This window comes from Callorhinus ursinus, unplaced genomic scaffold, assembly GCF_003265705.2.
Source record: "Callorhinus ursinus isolate GAN/ISIS: 27379988/994484 unplaced genomic scaffold, GSC_fseal_2.0 scaffold86, whole genome shotgun sequence".
In the NCBI taxonomy this organism is placed as follows: Eukaryota; Metazoa; Chordata; class Mammalia; order Carnivora; family Otariidae; genus Callorhinus; species Callorhinus ursinus.
Genome location: NW_027397148.1, coordinates 876,008 through 899,908, shown reverse-complemented (window position 1 = coordinate 899,908; position 23,901 = coordinate 876,008). Strand labels below are relative to the sequence as shown.

General features: G+C 43.5%; 1 protein-coding gene across 23 annotated transcripts in view; it reads left to right on the top strand.

Annotated features, from left to right (window-relative positions):
• LDLRAD4 (low density lipoprotein receptor class A domain containing 4) overlaps positions 1–23,901 on the top strand; it is a 450,420-nt gene that overhangs the window by 32,371 nt on the left and 394,148 nt on the right. For 19 of the 23 annotated variants that reach the window (XM_025865205.2, XM_073888066.1, XM_073888063.1 and 16 more), the window contains exon 2: positions 23,240–23,330. The gene's annotated coding sequence lies outside the window, so the exon portion shown is untranslated. The remainder of the gene's footprint in view (positions 1–23,239; positions 23,331–23,901) is intronic. The other 4 variants (XM_025865209.2, XM_025865208.2, XM_073888071.1 and 1 more) reach the window with 1 other exon arrangement.

The window sequence follows — 23,901 nt, the reverse complement described above, 5'->3', positions numbered from 1 at the left end:
GGAGGATACGTGTGATCTCATGGCCCCAGCTCAAGAAGGGCCCAAGCATGGACGCTGTGGGTCTGGTTTTTAAATTGGTGAATTGAATTGTAGAGTGAAAATGGTCTGGTTCCTGTGGAACAGCTCTGGTTTGAAAATCGTCTCTGTTTTAATGGTCTTCAGAAGGCTAACGTTAAGGCATAAGTTTGAGACTCAGCCTTTCTTTCAATGGCTAGCATAAAGAGGAATTCAGTGCCTGTCCTTTTGTTTTTTTTACAATAGTGTTTGTCAGACTCAGGGATGGCGCTGTTATCTGTTCTCACCACTGCTGGAACATGGCATGCCGTTGCTTTCCCACTGATAATGGTGCATCTGCCCTGACCCATCTGTCCTACCCCCTCCACCCTGTGCTCATGGTGGACATTTGCAAGATGGTTGTCTGGGGTTCACAGTGTAGCCTGTGGCCTCAAACTGTGAGAAGCTAAATGATCTTGTGGGGTGTTTTATCATTGGTCCGGATGCTTTAGAGCAGTTGTTCTCAACTAGGGGCAATTTTGTCTCCCAGGGGACATTTGAAAATGTTTGGAGACATGTTTGCTTATCATAACTGGGAGGCAGGAGGTGCTGCTAGCTCTAGTGTGTAGAGACCAGGGGTCCTGTAAGTGTCCTACAATGCACACGACAGTCCCCCCAACAAAGAATCCTCCAGCTCCAGTTGTCAGTAGTGCTGAGGTTGAGAAACCCTGCTTTAGAGCTAGAGGCAGTTTTGACAGGTGGATAATGGTGGGTAAACATAGAACATGTCTGTTGGCCAGATAGAGGTTGAAAAGATGTCAGATCTCCAGTGTCTGCTTCTGTTCCTTTTTCACGTGTTTACTTAATAGTCAGAAAAGAAGTTCCATTGTCCCAAATCCATTTTTTCTAACCCAGGACAGACAGTCCCAAACTGCTGAGGTTCAGATGGCAGACCCCTTTATCAGTGGTAGCCCTGCTTCTCTTCTGTGCTTCCAGAACATTTTGCTTAACAGTGAAGAAGCACATCTCTAAAGGCATAATAAGCCTTTTCTTTTTTAAACTCTTGGTTTGTCTTAATCAGTGAATTCTATGAAATTCTTTCTCGTTAGCATTAAAATGGAATCTGCTAATAAGATACCCACTGGGACAATAGTGAAAATGCTGGAAGTGTGATACATTTTCTTGAAGATTTTATGGTTACTGAATTTGGGTATTTACTTATATTTTGCTTTCATGACCTCACAATTCAAGTCTCTAAACAAATGTGTACAGTTGACTAGAGGGAAGTCCAGGGGATGGAATATCCTGGCACCTGTGCACTGAGCTCCAAGCCCTTTTCACAATTGCCCTTCCTTCTTTGACCAGGTCCCTTAAAAGGTTTTGTTGTCTGATTACACCTTATAGAAATTAGCAGTTAAGAAATTTGTTGTTAATTAATTCAGTATTTAGGCCAATAGTAGTTCTTTCTAGCTTATTACTAAGGCTGTGGTTCAGTCCTTCATGATACAGAATTCCTCTTTCCTTGGCTAGATTACTGACAACGTTCAAAGGAGGCAGAGAAAGGATAATGACGAAGTCTTCCCAGAAAGTGCCCTCTCATGGGAACTCATAATTTTAATCCAGAATCAACTGGTGCTGCTGCCATACGTAAGTGGACCCAGTGCAATGGCAGACCAGTGAGTCCCGGGGCAGCTTATAGCTTATCATCTCATGCTCATTTCAGGATAACAGCGTGTTCCTCCATTGTTGGAGACTGCTGTTTTCTTGTAGCACATGCACAGTTGCACATGTCCTCAGTGAAAGGTGAATTTGCATCATTTGTGGCTACCTCCTCATTTCTGATGGACCTTTGGGTAGAGTGAATTTTAGTACTAAAACATCCCACAGTTGTAAGCCCTTAGAGAGGTACTAAAATACTAAATAAAAGAAACCACAAGCTTTAGAATGTTCTATTATATAGATTGTTAGAGAGTTTTGGTTCATTTTCTTCACAATTGTTTCTTAAGCTTATTTTCTGATTTTATCTGTGTGTATATATATATATATATATATGTATTAAAGATTTTATTTATTTTTTGACAGAGAGACAGCGAGAGAGGGAACACAAGCGGGGGAGTGGGAGAGAGAGAAGCAGGCTTCCTGCGGAGCAAGGAGCCCGATGTGGGGCTCGATCCCAGGACCCTGGGATCATGACCTGAGCCGAAGGCAGACGCTTAACGACTGAGCCACCCAGGCGCCCCTCTGTTTATATTTCTATCATCTATCTGTATTTCTATCATCTTTATCAACTATCTATACCTATTTCTACCTATCCTCCTGTCTGCCTCGTCTATCTATTGATCTATCTTTATCATCTCTGTTTCTGTCTATCCATCCATTTGTCTGTATATCTGTCTGCCTGTCATCTACATCTATTTTTACCTATATATCAACTATCTATCTATCTATCTATCTATCTATCTATCTATCTATCTATCTATCTATCTATCCATCCATCCATCCATCCATCTATCCATCCATCCATCTATCCATCCATCCTACTAACAAAACTCAAGGAGCATGTATTCTACTTTCCCCTTAAAGAGAAAAGGCTATAATTTATTTTCAGACACTCTCCTAGGAGCACATACTGCTTTTTTATTGAAGGTCATTGCTTTGACCTACTGGTTTTCATGTGGCAGCCCATGTGCTACAGCTTTGGAAACACACCCTTTGCTGCCTGAGCTTCTTTCTGGCCACAGCAACAAATACATTCTCTGGTAGCTGATTGCTACCCTTGACACAGTACCTTCTCTGGCTTTTCAGAAGCCCTTTCAAGAGCTCTGAAGCCTTTCTTTTTGCCTCAGGAACCTACGTGGAAAAGATTGTCTTTTATGTAGTGTCATAAGCTGCTGACATGTAGGACAGCACTTTGCAAATCTTTCTCTAATCTGTTTTGAGAAATAGCGGAGTAATATTGGTTTTACATGAACTTGACCAAATTTGTTCATGTTTGGGGTGAATGGGGGCATATGCCAATTAGTGGGGAATGGTGAGATTCTTAAGTATAGTTATTTCTGTGACTCAACCAATTATTTCCTTTTTCATATTGTGTTATTTGTTGTTGCTGTTCTTTCTCCTGCTATTTCCTTCTCTCCTTGCAGATGTCTTTTTTGACCTCTGTCTCACAGACACAATAGTCACCTGCACCCATCTGACCTAGCTCATCACCACTGAATGTAGCCCATTTTGAGGACAGTATACCAGCTGGAAACATCCCCAGGCTGGATTGAAATGTGCCTCTTCTGGCCATGATTAAGAGCAGGGTTTGCTTTTCTTCCATGTTGGCAGATATTTGAAGACACTTCTGATGCCCCATCTGATCCTCCTCTTTTCTGGGTTGGATGGCCCAGCTTGCCTTCATTTGTACTGACTGTCCCTCTTTGTTCCTCCTTTAGACAAGGGCGTGCTCACCAAATAGTGGTAGGAGTGTTTTCCAGAGCCCAACTACAATGTACTGTGTCTTAGAGTGGCAGGCTTGGTGAGGTGAGCGGGGCACTGACCAGGAGGAGATGCTGGGGGCATTTAGTCCTGGCACCAGTGAACAGCAAGACTCTGCCCCAGCATTCCATTTACTGGTAGAAAAACAGATCAGTGGGTTCTTGCTGTTCTGCTTATTAGATGATAGATTTTCTTCATACTGTTTACCAAGAAAGAATGTGGTTTTGCAGCCAAGGACTTGGATTCCTGGTTCCTGGTGAACAGTTGTTAGAATGCTCCGAGTCTCTTCATTTATAAGAAAGACAGCTTCAAGAAAATGCTCTGCCTGGGACAGGGTAGATTTCAGCAAGTGTTTGCTAAACTCCCGGTTCAGTTCAAGCTGTGGGCTAAGAATCCTTGCTATTGGTTTCAACCTCTGACCTTCAGAACTTTGGGGGGTTGTTTGGGCAGCTGTATCCCAAAGGCAAGACCGATGAGGTCCACAGAGCTAGTGAGAAGCCCACCCGGGGAAATTAACCTGTGGGTGAGAATTTCAGCAGTGTTGTTAGAAAGTATGGTATTTCTATCCTACTTTTGAATTTCAGAGGCCAGCTCCAGGATTTTCAAAGACCTCATCTGTACTGAAGGCTGCCAAGACTTCTGGCTTAGAGGCTGGTGGTGTCATCCCAGGCCTCTGCGCAGAACCCGTGCTGTGCAGTAGGAAGGGGACAATGGTGGGGGCTGTGGAGGCAGGGGTGCACGTGCAGCTGGGTGTGGGAGAGAGCAAGGGGGATGTCAGGAGACGGTGATGACGCCGTGGGGATGGTGCGACCCACGGGGAGTTGTGTATGTGGGAACAGAAGTGTGAACGGTGCCTGCGCTGAGCACTCCTGAAGGTCGTGGGCCAGCCTTCCATCTCTGCTCTCACCGACTGCACAGTGGCCTGGCAAGGCCAGCGAGGGCAGCAGGAAAAGAACCCGGGCTCATGGAGGTAGGAGCTGGCCAGGAGAGAGGTGGTGACACGTGGTGGTACCTCACCCCACCTGCCGGTTCAAATCCCAGCTCTGCCCGGTCCTCACTGTGGGATCTTGGGTGATTCACTCAAACTGCCTGTGCCTCATTTCCCCATCTATAAAAGGAGGATGCTGGTAATAGCATTACCCACCTCATAGAGTTCTTATAAAGATTTTGAGTTAATAATGTAAAGTGCGTAAAACAGGGCTGACCTATCCTAAGTGTTACGATTCTAAGTGAGGACACTGGTCCACCTGACTTGCATTACCTCCCTTTCTGTCAGAAGGTCCTTACTGAGTTACAGCCGAACTTCAGCTTCTCCTGTGTTAGTAATCTTATTTCATTTAATAAAGTCCAGTCAGCATGACTTTAGGATTTTGGGGGTGGGGGACTGTAAGACAACTCTGGAGTAAGTCTGTAAGGTGGTTGTTGCATGCAGGACACCCTGGCGAGGAGTGTGTAGGATGCTATGATAGAGTCAGGGAGGGGCATGGGGCCCCATCCCTCCTGCAGCAGATAGGACCCCGTTCCTCCCTTTCCAGGCTCGCTGCTGTTGGTTGGATGCCATTTCAAAGATTACAGGTGGAAGGGGGGCGGAAGTGGCTGTGCATGGCTCTGTACAACTCAGGACCACACGACCTGACCGTCCTGCCAGACGGCTGCTCTGTGTTAAGTGGCCAAAGGAAGGATGGGGCCTGGATATGGAGATGTTGGACGGCTTCCCAGCTCCCTGGAGTCACATCTTCACAGTGGGCCTTGTTGCTTTTTTAAAAGAGAATATCCAGAACATTAGACACATGCATATTTAACAATAAGTGTAAAAACATTTTATAAACCCAGAAATTATTTTTGAAACATTTGCCGCCATTCAATTATACTGCATCCTTTATGAGTATAGTTAATTAAGAATGGACTTTTTTTTTTCCCATCAATATCTCAAGCCCAATGACTTAAGGTAAATACCGTTCTTGGGCAGAGAAACCTTTAACATGTGTTTTGTATTAGACACCATACTGTGTTTCCTTTCTATTCAAAATTGTGATGAGCATTAAGCAGTGTTTCATACTTTTCTCTGCAAATGGCTGTTCTTTGGATTGTGTGAAGTAATTTCTCTATAGCCCTTCCCTTCTTCCAAGACTTTGAATCTGGATTGATTTTTGTTTATAAAGCTTTCCAAGATGCATTGCTGAAAAAAATAGTTGAAGAATGTATCTGAAGAAAGCACATGGATGCATTTCACAACTGTGCTGTTTTATAAAAGCATTTAAATACAATCTTCCTGAATCTGGAAGCCTCCAAGCTGGCTTACAAAAACAGACTTGAGTGTTTCAAGGTTGAGGCAGACATTGGCACATTTATCTGTACAATGATAATAAAAGTTAATCTCTTGTCTTTCCCCTGATTGAAAGCTGGTTACCCAGGCCAGGAACCTGGTCTTGTTCTGGCTCTCTACCTTCCTCTCTGCACATCCAGCCTCTGTATCACCAAGTCCTGCGAGTTTACTTTTGACTCTTTTTTTTCACGTGGCTTTTCTCGTTCCTCCGTGTAGTTACTGCCTTGGATTCTTAGTGCTTCATGCTTCATGTGTAGACTTCTGTAACCGCCGCTGGACAGACTGCTCTCTGCCCTTGACCTCTGGTTTTCTCTCCTCTCCTCCCATGTTCTCACTGTGTTCTGGAGCAGAGGGTCTCAGACTTCAGTGAGTGTCAGAATCACCTGGAGGGCTCTTTATTTTTTATTTTATTTTATTTTTTTAAGATTTTATTTATTTATTTGACAGAGAGAGACAACAGTGAGAGAGGGAACACAAGAAGGGGGAGTGGCAGAGGGAGAAGCAGGCTTCCCGCCGAGCAGGGAGCCCGATGTGGGGCTCGATCCCAGGACCCTGGGATCATGACCTGAGCCGAAGGCAGACGCTTCACGACCGAGCCACCGAGGTGCCCCTGAGGGCTCTTTAAAATGCAGTTTCTGATTTGGTAGGAGTGGAGCCCGAGACTTTGCATTTCTCACATTTTCCCGGGGGATGCTGATGCTCCTGGTCTGGGACCCCCTCTGGCCCGCACAACTGACATGTCACTGCCTTGCTTCAAAAAAGGTAAAGGCTGGACTTGCCTGTGGCCATGGGTCACAGTGGCCTGGCCTGGTCTCTGTCTCCGGGCCCCTCTCCCACTTCTCCCTGTTTCACCCCATTTCTCTAGTTAGACACCTTGTAGACCTCCTTCCCGGCTCCTCTGCCTGGAATGCCACCCTCCTCTGTTGTGAAGCATGGATGTCAGCGGGAGAGGTGAGTACTTTTCTGGGTTCATCCTGACTTGTTACAATGCATAACAGGAATGAATCATTCCATGGCACTCAGAAGCAAGGCATGCCACATCTCTATTTTTCTAGAGCAATTAGATCTCATGTGAGCCCTGACTCACCAAGAAAAGTAAGATGGTTTCTGTCAGTCATTTGGTGGTGGGGTGTGGACCTCAGGACTTGTGGCTCATCCCCCTCCCGCCTACTTCACTGGTGGTGGGTCCTGTTTGCTTGGCACCAAGGCAAGGTAGGGGGTGCCTTGGTGCCAAACCTGGGGAGCCTGCTCTTCCTGTCTCCATCCCTTCCACCTCTGTTCCCCTAGCCTCCTGTCCCATTCTCCCACACATAAGTTTAATTTGGGTTTAGACCTGTTTTTCAAATGTTGGTATGTTTAAGAATTTTAAGGGGGAAGCTTGTTAAAAATGCAGATTCCCACAACTCCACCTTAAGAGATTATGACTCAGGAACAGAGGTGGTGCCCAGGAGTATGTGTGGTAATAAGAATGTTAGGCACTTTTGTAGTTGTCCTGTAGGACATGGGCTACTTGCCCGACCCCTCCTGCTTTCTCCCATTAGGCCCAGAAACACAAAAGGCCATTTTGCTACAAATAGTTGAGTCATTTGGCTACCCAGCTTGAGATTCAGGACTGGACCATGGACACATGCTGTACTCTTCCTGCACGACCCCCCCCCTCCCCCCGGACTTGAGACTGATGTAGGCAGGCATACCGCAGACCTAGGGAGGCACCCAACTCGGGGTTTTGCTTTTTGTTTTCTTTCTGGCATGATGCTCCCATATCCAGAGGTGGGGAGGATTCTTAGGGTCTCCAGTGGCTGTCTTCCCCAGTTCTGGGCATGGCTGAGAACGAGTTGCCTTTTAATTGGCAAAATGATCATGTCAGATCAAAGGGAAGCTGCTGAAGTGGCTGGCGTTCATACTGGGATGGCAGCCGGTGATAGCTTTTATGTGCAAGGAAGAGAGCTGCTCTAAAGGGAGCCCGGCTCTGATGTCCTGGCTGGACTCCTGCTCTTGTCCCTGGAGCCTTGTCCTCACCCCACCCTTTGGAGTCGCCTTCAGGGTGTTAGCTACAGTTTTCATCACAACCTCAAAGGGTGGTGAGTCACTGACTTGGCGTAGAATGGAAATGAACAGAATTCGGAGTAAGAGCAATTCTAAAGGTTGCAATTTTTATGTTCCAGTGAGATTGAAAATCTGTGTTAACTGAACGATAGACCTACTTTCACATGGAATCTCTTCCTGTAATAACATCATTGTCTGAGTTCTGGGCTAGCTCTTGGCTAGAGTCAACAGGAGATCTTTGGCAACAGGGGAGGCTGATAAAAATGTTCTCAGATGGCAATCCGAATTACGAAGAAGACTTCTAAAGTCATTGTGTAGCAGTCTACAGTCATACCTGTATTTGCAAGATGTACTTTTGCTCGAAAGGTTCAAATAATTGACTGTATTAGAAATATTCACTGCATGTGATAGTGTAATATCTTGCACTTTTAAATTGTCAGAGAAATGTTTGGTATGTTTGAAAACTACTTGCAGTGATGAGAGGCGTGTGTGTGCGTGCGTGCGTGTGTGTGTGTGTTGTTTTTGGTGTGGGTACACAAGGCCCGCAACATTAACAGCAGAAGAGCGTCTGTCTTACTTATTTTGAAACCAGCGCACCCCTTCCACCTGTCACATGTCGTGGTGGGGTTTGAGAAGAACCAGGACAGTTTTATCAGGATTGGGAAGTGTTCCAGGGGAATAGCCCGTGCACGCTCATTCGCTTTCTACAGTAACCCGTGCAGTGACCGCATGCTTGACACAAGCCAGCTGTTCTCACTCAGATCTAGCTCTGACACCACACAGCTTGAGATGAATAAGCCTCACTTCACATGTAGCGTGCAGCTCGGTTGCTTGTTCGTTCTCACTGTTTGCTTCCCTGGGAGTTTGAAGCAGAGGCAACGGAACCTCACTCAGACTGGTGCGGTAGAGACCGCCCACTCGTGAGCACTGCCTAGCATTGTCCAGCAGCTTTCCTGGGCTCATGGTAATAGGTAGCAGGTTGTCTTGCCAGGAGAACTAATGCAGACCGTGAGTCCTAACTGTCCTTCTGACCTTTGATTTAAGTAACGTGCAGACCAGTGCATGCTCTCGTCAAACTTTAATTCTTGTGCTTTTCAAGATGTGCATGGAGAGAGATTTTCCTAAGGCAAAGACCACAGTTTTATACTGATTTCCTTCACTTTCATGTCACGTGCCAGAGTATTTTGTATCTCTGTTGTTGGGTTGCAGACAGGGCTGACTTTTTGCCTTCTCTTTCTGGGGCCTTTCCTCCTTCACCCTCGTGAAGTTTCCTCCTTCACCCTCGTCTCCCATTTGGACCATTTCCTCTTGCTTTCACCTCTTGACTTTGACCCCTCTCCTTTCCCCTCTCCCTCCTGTCCTGGCAAGCCATTGTACTTGGGAAGTTGGCTGATTACATTGTGTGTTAAGTTCTTGTGGTTGTAATTATTTTCCTTTTCACAAAAATTCCAGTTATTTGAATTTCCCAGTTGTTTGGATTCTGGCTAAGTGGGACTTATTTCATCTGAGGATCTGAAAACGTGGTGCCAATTGGTCTTTACATGCATATTTGAGTTTTCTGTTAAGACACCAAGGGGGGGGTGTATTTTAATAAGTCAGCAGATGCGAAATGGTATGCTTTCAAAACTGCTCTTCTGTCTAGGACTTAGCAGCTGGGGCAAACGGCATACATTGCATCCTCTCCCTAGCTTGATTTTCCCTGTAATGTAACCATGCTACACCAAAGTTACTTCATGCTTTTCCCTTTTAAGTGTCCCTTCGTCTACCTGTGTCACTGATTTTAGGTTGTACTGCTTTCTTAAAGCCTGAAGCAGTGCACAAAGTAAAACCCTAAAATTTTTAGAAACTGTACGGCATTATATTGTAAATGTGTAAAAATTCTAAACAAAGTTGGTGGTTTGGAAGGATTTCCATGAGAACTCCTTCAGCAAAAAGGTAGTAAATTCCTTAAAATAACTGAACTTTGGCTTATAACAAGGTCATTGTTTGGCAGTGTCCACATTTTAAAAACTTTCCAAAGCTAAGAGGAGGAAATGATTCTGAGGCAATGTAGCAATTTAAAAAATAAAGATAATAAATTAACATTTGCATTATTTGCCAACCACTGCTTTCCTTTCTTCCAAATTTTTACCTCACATTCTGGACCGTTTGTGAAGAACTAGATTAACTTTACTTTTTTTTTTTTTTGATTGAAATTGATTTTGCAGAAGTGGAAATTTGGCAGCAAGTATGGAAACTAGCAAATCAGTTTACAGTGTTCTGTGCTTCTTAGTTTAATGAAACCCACAAGAATGAGGAAAGACTGCATGGCTTCAAATAAGGAAAGGCTGTACTAGTGTAGGCTTTGCCTTTTCTGGAATTTTATTTTTACTCTTATTAATTCAATAACATGTAGAACATGTAGAATAGCATGTCCAAACTTTAGTTGGCTAATAGTGACCTCCAAATGGGTAGAATTTCAACTCCCAATAGTTACTTTTTGATGATTTGATGGAGAAGATGCTGGGAAATATTTTCTAAGAATGGTATAAAATGAAGAGGAATATGGTAATTTAAAAACAACAACAACAGGGGTGCCTGACTGGCTCAGTCTGTAGAGCATGAGACTGTTGGTTTCGGGGTTGTTGAGTTTAAGCCCCATGTTGGGTGTAGAGATTACTTAAAAATAAAATCTCAAAAAAAAAATAACAAAAATAAAAACAACAACTGTGAACTAATGGAATATAAGCGATTGGCTGATGATAGTTTTTACACTCAGACATTGTGTTCTGAACTTGACTTCTAATGAAGTAGTAGAAGCATGTATCTAATTTCAATTAAAGTGACCAGTTGACACAGAGTATTTGGAGCATCTGTGTTCCTTTCAAATAAAATAGGGTAGGTGGGGGGTGCTTAGGTGGCTCAGTTGGTTAAGCGTCTGACTCTTGATTTTGGCTCAGGTCATGATCTCAGAGTTGTGAGATTGAGCCCTGCATTGGGCTCCATGCTGGATGTGGAACCTGCTTAAGATTCTCTCTCTCTCTTTCTCTCCCCTCCTCTGCACCCCCCCCGAACCCCACTCTCTGTCTCAAAAAAAGGGGTGGAGGTGGACTTTTTTTTTTTCTTGAATGATGGTTTTCATTGTCAATGTATGTTTTTTTTACAGCCAACTGGAACTCTAGCAGGTCTGTTAGACATAGCTAACTTTTAGTGTATCCAAGTTGGTAGTATATGAGTTGTGGTGTCTAAATTGGATGGGGGCCCCCAAATGTGGGGCGACGGTAGGGTGGAAGTCAGTGGTGCAGGCAGCACAAGAATTCACCAGGGGCAGAACAAACACCGCAAGAGAGGAGTGGTCAGGACAGCAGAGGAGAGATTATCTGCAGTGATGTAGTGGGTGGGGTAAAGGGGGAGGAAGAGGAGGTATGGCAATGTATGGAATTCTCCCTTTTTTGGTAACTGTGCCTAGTTGTAAGTGGCCCATTGGTCAGTAAGAGCCTATGGATATTTTGATGGGTCTTTTCTGCATTCCATTGCTCAAGCCTTTTTGCTTGAAAGTGACCTCCACTTGAGTTACTTCCAAATAGATGTTCTCTTTTCTTCTGTGGACATTCTGTAGATTTCTGAAGGAGCCTGGACCTGCTTTCCAAGTCAGTTTCCTCCGTGTGGTTCTTCTACTCCCTCACTTAGGTGCTGTTCTCCAGTCTTCCCAGATGGCCCTTTCCATCACCACTATCGATGGGTTGCCATCAGCTGAAGCCCACATTAATGTGCTTGTGGATATCACCTCTACACCTGCCTTCACAGCAGGTGCTGTCTGCTGAGGGCTTTGCTGTGTATTTGAACATAATTATTAGGGGTTGCTAGGGAGGGCTACCTTGATCTGTAAACTACACAGTGCTGTCTAGGGCTTTGTTACTGGACCACCGCATTGGCATCCCCTGGGAGCTTGTTAGAAATGAAGAATCTTGGGGCTCACTGCAGACCTGCTGAGTCTGAATCTGCCCTACTCTCAAATGCAAAGTAGTGCTTGTACTGGTCCTATTTTAATGACCATTTACCAGTTTATCAAAGCACTGGAAGCCAAAGCCAAAGATCGTTTAGCAGTAGAATGTGTTTTCATTAAGTTATTTCAGAATACTGGAGACTTTATTTGACAAGTTCATGCACAGATAGTGCGGATGGCTTGAGTTCTGTTTGGCTCCAGCAGAGAACAGTTAGTTTCTTTCTACCTTCTGGTTAGTTCGTGAGTCTTGCAGGGCTGTGCTCTGAAAGATCATCCTTCGGGACACTCTGAAATTTTACGAGTAGACTAGAGTTTGCTCTTCTCTGCGGGTTGAGAGGGTAGGTGGACAAAGTAGGGGACAGGCGATGTTGTGATGAATTTGAGGTTATTTATTAATTAATAGCTAATTGGTTAAGTGCCTTGACTAGTGTTTTAGAATTGCAGGTCACAAAATCATTTTAGTAGGTCACAACCAGCCCTCAAAAAGTGATGTGTAGGGCGCCTGGGTGGCTCAGTCGTTAAGCGTCTGCCTTCGGCTCAGGTCATGATCCCAGGGTCCTGGGATCGAAGTCCCACATCGGGCTCCCTGCTCGGCAGGAAGCCTGCTTCTCCCTCTCCCACTCCCCCTGCTTGTGTTCCTGCTCTCGCTATCTCTCTCTCGGTCAAATAAATAAATAAAATCTTAAAAAAAAAAGTGATGTGTAATAGAAGATAGAATATAGTTCACAACTATAAGGCTAAGTATTGTTTTTAGAAACTTTATTTTTTTATTTTTGTTTTTAGGAACTTTAAAAAAGTTGTATGTGTGGTATACATATGTATATAGAGATTTTTATTTTTATTTTTTTTTTTAAGATTTTATTTATTTGACAGAGAGAGACACAGCGAGAGAGGGAACACAAGCAGGGGGAGCGGGAGAGGGAGAAGCAGGCTGCCCACCGAGCAGAGAGCCTGATGCGGGGCTCGATCCCAGGACCCTGGGACCATGACCTGAGCCAAAGGCAGACGCTTAATGACTGAGCCACCCGGCGCCCCTGTATATAGAGATTTTTAATGTCACAACTCAGTATATGTATATATGTGTATACATATATATGCATTTTCTTTTTTTTTTTTAAGATTTTATTTATTTATTTGACAGAGAGACAGTGAGAGCAGGAACACAAGCAGGGGGAGCGGGAGAGGGAGAAGCAGGTCTCCCGCCGAGCGGGGAGCCCGATGTGGGACTCGATCCCAGGACCCTGGGACCACGACCTGAGCTGAAGGCAGACGCTCAACAACTGAGCCACCCAGGCGCCCATTTTCACGTATATATGTATGTATGTATATACATGTATATATTGCATATGTTAAGAGTGTTTGAAAGTCCAAAATGATCAGTATCACGGGTGAGTTACAGAGGAAGTATTAAGGAGATATGATCTGTGTAGTTTAGTAGAGGAGAAAGACCAAGCATTGATGTTTATTACTGTCTTAGTTTACCAAAATGACAAATACATATCTAGATATCAATGAACAGTAAACATTCTGCCATTTAGAAATATTAGGAAATATAGGTTAAGATTTTAAACCATTGTAGTTATTACAGAGCTATTATAGTACCATCGATAGATTTAAATATTTAGAATCTAATGAGGTATAATCAGGACTAAAATGATTTTTGGATTTCATTTGATTTTCACTGCTGATTTACACAACTTTAGGATCTTCTATATTTTTGGTGTTCTCCTGGTAGACATTCAGGATCTATATGTAAGTAGGGGGTGGAGAGGTGTCCTTCGAGCCCACTGAGTGCTCATTTCCAGGTTCCCATGTGAGGGTTGGAATGTACTCCTGGTTACTTAGTCTACTAAAGAAGACCTTAGCTACCATTGAAGGTTGAGGAGTCTAGTTTTTTTTTTTTGCATCTTTTCAGCCTTCTTCCCGTTCTTATGACTGTAGTATTTGGCACAGGGCTTGACATGTTTAGCATCTGGTAAGTCCTTGTTTAATGAATGCATGACTCTTTCAGTAGCTCCTCATTCTTCTTGAGTAAATGCCAGGTCCTTACAGTTGCCCACAAGCTCTTGGGACCCCCCATTGCCTCTTTGACCTCATCTCCTGATACTTTTGCCCTCATTCACTCTGTCCAGCTAGGCTGCTTCTTTGTTCTTGGACCCCTCCCTGAAACGCTCTTTCTCAAACATCCCTGTGTCCAACCCCCCTTCCTCCTTCAGGCCTTGTCTCTGATACTGCCTTCTCAGGGAGCATTCTCTGGCACTGCTTCCCGCTGGCCGTATTGGCTGTCCTCCGCTCTGCTCTGCACTTGCCTTACCATTTCTGAGCAAACTACTTAATTCACCTGTTGAGTAGGTTTATTATTCAACTCTACACCCTTGTTCTGCTCACTGATGTGCCCAACTGCCTGGAATCGTGTCTGGCACTTGGTGGGTGTTCATACAGCCTGCCAGCGGATTTCATGGTCGAATGAGTTTGAGATACTTGGGTTTCTTCTTTCTACCTCACATGACATGGTGACTTCTTTGGTCTGTTCCTGGCATTTAGCATCACCCCCTCACAGTGCTAGGGATTCAGTACATTGAAACAGCTTTCTACAGAGAGTTGGCTCCATATTTAATGTTAAATATTAATAGAGGTCAATAAAATATTGATATCAATTTTTATCTTTGCCATCTGAAAACCAGTCTTGACATTTAGTTACAAAAGCACAGACTTATTTATGTTTGCCTTATTCTCCATACTAAATTTTAGAATTTCAGAGAAATAACAACTTAGGTCCTTTTTATTTTCTGATAGCATGTGGTGGAAAATTTGGGACATAATGGGTCTCCAAAAACATTGCTGCCTCACCAGCCTGGGACTGAGTCTGCTGTGACTCCTGAGAAGTCCCACCTGTGGCCGCCTGCTGCGCCAGTCTTTGGGGGTCAGGACTCTCATGTGCCAGCTGGGTTCCACAGTATCCACATTTGTTTCTGCCTGTGGAGAAGGGGAACACACAGGACACAGTTCCTGTGTTCACGGGAAGTGACCAAAAGGGTCTGAAAGAAGTGTGCTTATTGGTGAATGACTTGTTGCTATTTCCAAACAGACTCATAAAGTCTGGGTTTGAAGATAATATTACAACAAAAATACACCCTTAGTTTTCAAAGGAATTCCCAAGATTAAAACATATTCATTTTTTGATACCTCAGCTTTGCTTTATTTCTTATTATAACCCTTTGTTTTGATTGCTCTGTGGATCTGCTTGTAGGATGGAATAGGGTTCAAATCTTAGCTTTGCCTCTTAAGAGTTGTATGACCCTAGACAAATCACCTAAATTTTCTAGACTCTGGTTGTCTCATCTGTTAACTGAGAATTACTAATAACATCCATACAAGGTTGCTGTGAGCATTAAATGAGATACATAAAGGGTCTTGCAAGAGAGGCACTGAGCAAAGATTAAATGAATGTTAGCTTTATTGTTATTGTTACTATTATTACCTAGCAATGAATGACCAAGATGCCTGAGTATCTTTATCTGTTTGATTTCTTCTTGTTGTAATTAATTAAGTATCCAAACAGGAGGTCAAAAAGAGCAGAGAACAGAACACTTGGGCCAGAGCTCAGAATCCTGGGTATGCAGGACTGTTTCTTGAAGTAGGCCTTATCTTGCTGTCAGGAATGTTGAAACCCCAAGGCCCAGTGCTGTGTGGTAAGATATGTGGGTCATTTGGACATGTATCTTTATAATGCCAGTGGCAATTGTTCTTTCTTATAAGGTAGGCTCTGTGATAAGCAGATGCCAATGGTATGGTGGGGGAGGCAAGAAGCCCAGGTCTTTGCCCCGGGGACTTGACCCACCTGTGTGACTTGGTTAATACTATTCACCACCACGTTCCTTGATTTCTTCCTCACTTACAACAAAGGGACAGGGCTTGAGCTCATTAAGTGTGAGAGCTTATAAGATGTGAAAGGTGGGAGTTTGCCTCAAGTCTTCCTCTGAGGCTGTTATTCTGGTGAATGCCAGATATGGAGATACAGGTATGGTTGAGGGCTACAGGGCAGGAAGTAGATTGTATAAAACACCCAGAAATATGAGACCTATCCTTAGAAAATATGAGACTTGTTCTTAAGAGTTGGTATTCTCATGGGGAGTCCTGAGTAAACATGAAAGAGGGTATGTGCAGATAGCCCAGGAACACTGGAAACTGAGTGAGGAGGACTGTAGAGAGTGAGGTAAACCAGGAGGACTCTTGGGAAGAGGTACTTCTGTTGTGAGTCATAGGTATTAGCAGCCGGTTTTCTCTGATTAGAAGCCATGCTGCTCTTTATATCACTTGACTATATTAATATTTATGATCGGTTACTAAGGCCCCTACTGTCTTTCTAAGTCTCTGCAGTGACCTGAAGGTAGATAACCATATCGTCATTCGTTAGCTGTTGTGTCTCAGAGATGACATGATTTCCCTGGGGTCAGACAAGCAGTAAGTGGTGGATCTGGATTTGAACTCAGGGCAGGCTGTGCGTTTGGCTCTTACCTTACTCCGCCAGTCCACGTGCTCATGGAGTTCCTGCCATAGGGACTGGGTGTTTGATTCCCTTTTTGGCTTGTAACAGAAACGGTAACATCTCCATTTGGATGTGTGCTAATATGCTTTAAAGAGTATAGTTTGGCCCTGAGAACTCCTTCCAGGATGCCTGAGAAATGAGACAGTACTTTATTGCTTAAGAAGCAAAAAAGGATCTTGATGTCCCAATCACTGTCAAGTTTTTTATTACTTTAAAGTATTTTGTGATCCTTTGTGGAGGGGTCGGTCTCTGTCTTCCTTCCCTTGAGTTTGGAAATAACAAGGAAACTTCGCTGTTGGACTTGATGTCACTTAAAAGAAATCCTCTTTGGGCGCCTGGGTGGCTCAGATGGTTAAGCGTCTGCCTTCGGCTCAGATCATGATCCCAGGATCCTGGGATCGAGTCCCGCATCGGGCTCCCTGCTCCTTGAGAGCCTGCTTCTCCCTCTGCTTCTCTCTCCCTCTCTCATGAATAAATACATAAAATCTTAAAAAATAAAAAAAATAAATAAATAAAATCTTTAAAAAAAAAAGAAATCCTCTTTGTTGTTGTTTCCTTAAGGTGCACATTCTAGCTTTGTTAAGAACTTTATTCGCTCTTTGTGTGCTTTGAAACATTTAATTCTGCCTTTATGGGTCCCGAAGCATCCCATTTTTAGATTTTACAAGCGCCCTCAGCGCTTGTGCGTGCGCGCCTGCCTACGTGCGTGCACGCTCATGTGCATCTGCGTGCTTGTGAGTGCGTGCGCGTGCGCGTGCGCGTGCGCAGAGGCCGCGTCGCCTTACCCGGCAGGAGCCCGGGCTGCCCTGTTGGCTGTGGTGTTTCCTCGCAGCGCAGGGCTGCCCGAGGGTGGCCTTGTCCCAGTTTCCTCATACATAGTTCTGGCCCTTATAAAGCTTAGCAAAGGGAGCTTCAGAACTTTGCAGTCGGAAGAGCTCAAGCCAAAACAGCAGGGAAGATAGAAAAACCTGTCTGTTTAGCCATAGGCAGATGGACCGTTTTTGCTTTGACTGAAAGATTTTCTTGGTTGAAGGGCGAGGCAGGGCGGGGAGAGCCTGCGAAGGTCTGTTGGCTGTCCCGCTGTCCTGTGAGCGTAGCCCTCGAAGCTGTTGCTGTCCTGTGCTGGGCGGGAGGAGGCGTGGGTGGGAGCCCGCCAGTACTGCCTTACTCCAGTGGGTGCACCCCCGAGGGGCTTTGGGGACCAGGTCTTTGAGGAAGCTGGCCATTTCAGCTGTGCCCCAGGAAAGGCCCTTCGTCCGGCCCTTTGTGCCCCAGAAGAGATGACTTTCGGGTGTCGCCGCGCCTTATTTCTTCCTGGCAAGCAGAGTGGGACTGTTTCTTTGTTTTGCATCTGCTTTCAAGAGGTACTTCGTTTCTATTTTGGGAACAGAAATCCCTGTTAGAAGTAAGCCAGACAGCCAACAGAAGGCAGCTGGCTTCGGGATCCCTCTCCCGAGTCCTGGTCCCCGCTGGTTTTGTGTCTGCTGGGAGTTACCCAAAGCTGCCCTCTTCCTGTGCATTCCTCGATTTTGAAAGGCACCGATGAAATGGTTGGTGATGCTTTGTTAAGATACAACTTGTCAAACTCTTGGTCTTGGCTCTGCGGCTGGAACCTGCACTCATCATCTTTGCATCTCACCCTGGGCTCTGCAGGGAGGTTGCTGGTGATGCTCCCTGCTGGCCTGACCCTTTCCCAGACCAGACTCAAATTAGTGAGAGAGCAGATCCTTGTGCTGGGCACTTGGGCTGCAAAGACACAACCTCTGGTCCAGTACTTCTTGGCATAAGTGTACTGTGAAATAATTCCCCATGAGAGAAAGACACCAAAACCAAATTGTATGGCACTTATGGGTTGAATAAATGGATACACACATTTTATGTCGTGGAAATGTACTTGACAAAAAAATTTATGCATCTGGGGTGGAAGTGTAAGTCCATCCTTAACGAATGCCTCAACATTTCTGAAAAATGATGTAAGTATAGATTTGGGAAAGAGACCTCTGTTTTCTATTTTCCTTGATCTCTTTGTGTAACACTGAAGTATATTACCTACTACTTTGTGTTTTTTTTCCAGCCCAACTTATAATTTCACAAAAGGGCTCTCTTGTCTCCGGGCATCATTGTGTTTTAAATGGCTCCAGTTCCCAGCTGGAAGCCAGCCCTGTTTCAGAGAAAGGAAGCGTGCAGCCAGATTTCTCTCTTAACCTTTGTCTGGAATAAATGTCTTCCTTTACCTTAAAGATAAAGTGAGAATACTGTGAAGGTTAAGAATAAATGTGTCTCAGGTGCCTGGGTGGCTCAGTCGTTAAGCGTCTGCCTTCAGTTCAGGTCATGATCCCGGGGTCCTGAGATCGAGCCCCGCATCAGGCTCCCTGCTCAGCGGGAAGCCTTCTTCTCCCTCTTCCACTCCCCCTGCTTGTGTTCCTGCTATCGCTATCCCTCTCTCTCTCTCTGTCAAATAATAATAATAAAAAAGAATAAATGTGTCTCACTTCCCTTATGGTTTTTCAGTCTAATTACCACTCATGTATCCCCTTCTTGGGGCAAGGGAGGTGACCTCTTTGCTTCATGTTACTTTCCAGGAATACCTGCAACTCTGCCTCTGAGTCTTGCCCTGCCTCTCACCAGCTCATGGTTCCCAAACTGTGGCCACTGAACCTACAGTGCTGTGTAAACTGCTGGAAACGTGTTGGGAACATGGCATTTAGAAGATGGTTTGGGCTGGTGCAGCCACTCTGGAGAACAGTATGGAGGTTCCTCAGAAAGTTAAAAATAGAGCTACCCTACGACCCAGCAATTGCACTACTAGGTATTTACTCATAGGATACAAAAATATAGATTTGAAGGGGTATGTGCACCCTGATGTTTATAGCAGCATTATCAACAATAGCCAAACTATGGAGAGAGCCCAAATGCCCATCGAATGATGAATGGATAAAGAAGATGTGAGATACACACACACATGCGCACACACACATACCTGCACACAATGGAATATTACTCAGCCATCAAAAAGAATGAACTCTTGCCATTTGCAACAACATGGATGGAGGAGCTAGAGTGTATTATGCTAAGTGAAATAAGTCAGTCAGAGAAAGACAAATATATGATCTCACTCATGTGGAATTTAAGAAACAAAATAGGTGAATATTGGGGGGGGGTAGGGAGAGAGGGAAATAAACCATAAGGGACACTTAACCATAGAGAACAAACTGAGGGTTGATGGAGGGAGGTAGGTGGGGGGGATGGGATAGATGGATGAAGGGTATTAAGGAGGGCACTTTTTGTGATGAGCACTGGGTGTTGTATGTAAGTGATGAATCACTGAATTCTGCTCCAGAAACCAGTGTTGTTAACTATGTTGTTAACCACTGTATGTTAACTAAAATTTAAATTAAAAAGAAGAAGAAGAAGTAAAAAAAGTTGGTTTGGGGCTAGTGAGATCATCATCCCCACAGGACCATAGTTTATCACTTTGAAAAACCATGTATGGATTCCTCAAATGCTTCATATTACAAGCAGCAGGGTATGGTTGTCTATGTATAAAGAACTCTGCCACCATCTTCTCTAAGGTCCTAGGCATAATAATTCTCTTTAGGGTCATCCTCCGGGTGAACTGAAGGCTTAATTTCCTTTGTGGGGGCATGATATTAACTCTCAGTCTTCTTTCTTTGAAGCACTGGACTTTGTGTTGAGCTGTGTTTTGTGAGATTATGGAAAAGGCATGTACTTATCAGAATTGTGGGTGGAGGGACCTGGGTGGGGTCTATAAATTGGGCCTGTTTCTTTCTTTGCATGGGGTGAAGTTCCCTGTTGTGGGGCATTGGTTATTTTCACACATAGAGTTGGGCTCCAAGAGAGTTAAAATTATGCTGAGAAGAAGAGGCGAATTTATTGAAATTCTCTGCCTCCTATGTCATGGAACTGGTGTTTTTAGTTTTTTTTGGCTTGAGTGTGAAAACTATGTTGCCTGAGAGGCTCAGCACCAGGGGATAAACCTTGGAGATAATGTTAAGGTTTACTGAGTGATTTATGAGGGAGTGGGACTATATAATATAATCCTGCATATAGACTTCCGGAGAGTAAGATAGGTTTCTATAGTGAATGAAATTTTTATTCTGTAGTGTCTTAAGTAATTTAACAGATTTGAATGTTTTAAAATATCTCTTTTATTAAACCAGTCCTTTGAAAATCTAAAATAGAGCTTTAGTCACCATCTTCTTTGTAATAAAAAACAATTTGTCTCTTAAGGATAGCAGAAACTGAACATATTTACATATTCAACTTTTATTTTAAACAGGGCTTAAGTAAAATCTTGCTTAAGAGAATTCAAAATCATCTGTTTAAAAATAAAAAATCAATCTTAAAGCACTTTTGATATAGGTTGTCATGAAGTTGGATTAGCATTTTGTTTCAGAATTAGAGCTGGGTTATTTGACCTATAACAGGTTTTTCCATTTTGGTTGGGAATGAATTATTGATATGAATGGGAAATTAAGAACAAGTAACAAATTCTTCCTTTGGAAAATTTCTTAGGGATCTTTTTGTTTTTAACCTTTAGCTGTTAGATAGCTAAATGCCAGAAAAGTGGCAAGGATATTTGGCAAAAGTAGTGACTACTGAGGAACATTTCTAAGCACTGACTCAGGTTCACAGGTAAAATGAAATAACCAATACTGGAAAAATTGTGGATTCATCATTTGGGGGTAGAGCATGAGGCTAAGTGTCTTCCACCAAGTTGAAATTAATTTAGAGGTTCTTTGCTCTGTTTTGAAGGTTTGCATAAATTCTGTTGCTTTGGCCTTATTGCAGTCAACTAGAGATTGACAAATCATAACTCTTTTAATCTGGTTTATTTAAAAAAATGTAAGGGCCTCCCATGTGCCACATACTCTGCAGAGTCTAAGGGGATGTCAGGGTGATGGTGATGTGGTTCTTGCCCAGAGGAGTTCATAGTCAAGTAGGAGAAATGAATTTTCACTTATGGATGGATGAGGCAGGTAGGAAGGGCTGTTCTATTGTACCAATTATGTATGCATATAATATATATGTATTTTATACATCCGTATACTTAATTACTAAATTGAATTTATTTTCTGTTGCTGCTTAACAAATTGCCATAAACTTAGTAGCTTAAACCAACACCCATAAAATATTTCACAGTTTCTATGGGTCAGGAGTCTGGGCATGGCTTAATTGGCTCTTTGCTCAGGATATCAGAAGTCAGCAGTCAAGGTGTGGTCCCAGCTGTGTTTGCATCTGGAGGTAGGATTGGGAAGAATCCACTTCTAAGATCATTCAAGTTGTTGGTAGAATTCATTTCCTTGAAGCTATAGGACTGATGTTCCTGTTTCCTTGCTGGGTGTCAGCTGGGGGCCTCTCAGCTCCTCGAGGCCCCTGCAGTTCCTTGCCATGTGGCCTCCTCACCGTCCTTGTCACCATATAGCAGTTCACTTCTTCAGAGGTAAAAAGGGAGTCTGTCACTCTCTAGTCTGCTGAGATGGAGTCTTGTATAGCATTGCCTGATCAAGGGAATGACATCTCATTACTTCTGCCAAATTCTGTTGGTTAGAAGCATGTCACAGGTTCTGCCTGCACTCAAGAGTCATTTTGCCCAACACAGTACATTTCTGGTTATTCCACTGACTTTTTTTCTCAATAAGTCTGAACATTTGAATCCTCGGAAGACTGATGAGAGCAATCCCAGTTGAGGAATAAAAACTACTGTTTAGAAAACCAGAAGTGGCTTGTTTTCTTCTCTTAGTAGACAGTAAACAGGAGAAAGTAATGTCTGTGGCTTCATAGTATTGATACTAAGGAGTTACATAAAAACAGCAAGGTGTTTGGCTCAGGTGTTCAGGGTGGACCTCCATAGGAATCTCATAGGATCCTCTGGCTAGACAGAGTAATTTTTTATCTGGATGTCTTAGCATTGGCTGATCACTCAGGAGTGACATATGGTAGGAACACACTTTAAGGGACAAGTCTCCTGGAGAGTACACTACAGCACACAAGCTAGACAGATGGTGCCTTATTCAACCTTGGACAGGAGTGTCATCCTACACATTGGCAGGCTGGGTGCTGAGAGGTGCTTGTGGTATCTGAGGCAGAGTTGACTGAGTTTACCTGAAACTGTTTTGTAAGGCACAAGGCAGCCACCCGATGTGACCTGGAATGGTGTGATGCACACAGTATACTCGTCAAGGTGGGATGAGGATGATCATGACAGGTTGTGTGAACTGGGACTAGACCTGGACAAAGTCTGGAGCACCACACTGGAGGGTGTTCTACCAACAGGGTGAGGGGCGGGTGTAAAGACGACCTTTCAGACAGAACCAGGGGTGTTCCCCCAAGGGTCTTCACTAAGCAAGGGTCCTTGTTGCTCCCACAAAATTAAACATATTTCATGGGAGGAAAAAGGTGCCCCTGATCCTGCCCCTCTTTACAGTTAAGGATTGCGTGGATCCATGTGCTCACAAGTTAATTCAGACTGTTATGATTAAAAAAAAAACCCAAATCCAATAAGGACATTGTTCATTTGTTCGTGGGCCCTCATTGAAGAGAAGTTTTGTGTGTTTAGAGGAATAAGTTGTGTCTCTTTTGTTTGGAAGGTAAGAACAGGGTGCCCCTTGTGGTTGCTCGAGAACTGATAGGGGGATTTTGTCCCTAGCTCAGTCATGTCCCTTACCTCAGATTTTTTACTATAATTCTCCCTTTTATTCATTTTGGTATTTGTGGCTTTTATTGTGATAGTCCTCAACTTACTATTTTTTTTTTTTTTTTGGAACTTGGGGAAAGGGAGGGTGCATTAAGAGAAACAAAGAAATGGTTTGGTGAAATTCTTTATTTTTCCTTTTAGCAGTTCAAGCTCTATATTTGTAACATCACACCGTTGTCTCCTGACTGGACCATTTTCAAGAACTCACATCAGTTTTCATACAGCTTAAAAGGTGAGTAGAAGTTAAGACTCTTCGATAAAGTTTGTGAAGCAGAGTTTGTCACAGCACTAACTGTTATGAGGGGTACATCATATGTACCTCTCAAAAAAGTCATGCAATTTCTAGGCACAAAGACTATCTTACTAATTTAGCTTTTTCCGATAGGAGGAAAGTTGTATGATATCAGATTAAATGTGACTTTTCTTTTTTGTTTATAATTCACCTTGAGCTGTGAATGTATATAAAAATACATATTCCTAGATTTACTGAAAAAAATAATCTTACTATTCAACTTGTATGTGTTGCTGAGCCTGAGCATTTAATGCCCAGATACTTAAAAACACTTAAGATCCATGGGAAATGGGATTCCTTATTTGTCATTCTAAATTCTGTGTTTTGTTTGGTTTCCTACTTCATAAAATGGGGATAATAATGGGATTGCCATCAGTAATAAAGGAGTCATCATATTTAATACAGCATCTGGCATATAGCATACACTAAATAAATGCTAGTTCCTTTCTCTTTCTTAGCTGTTGTAACATCAAGTGGGCAGGTTTTTCTTTCTCTGTATTGGTAGCACGTA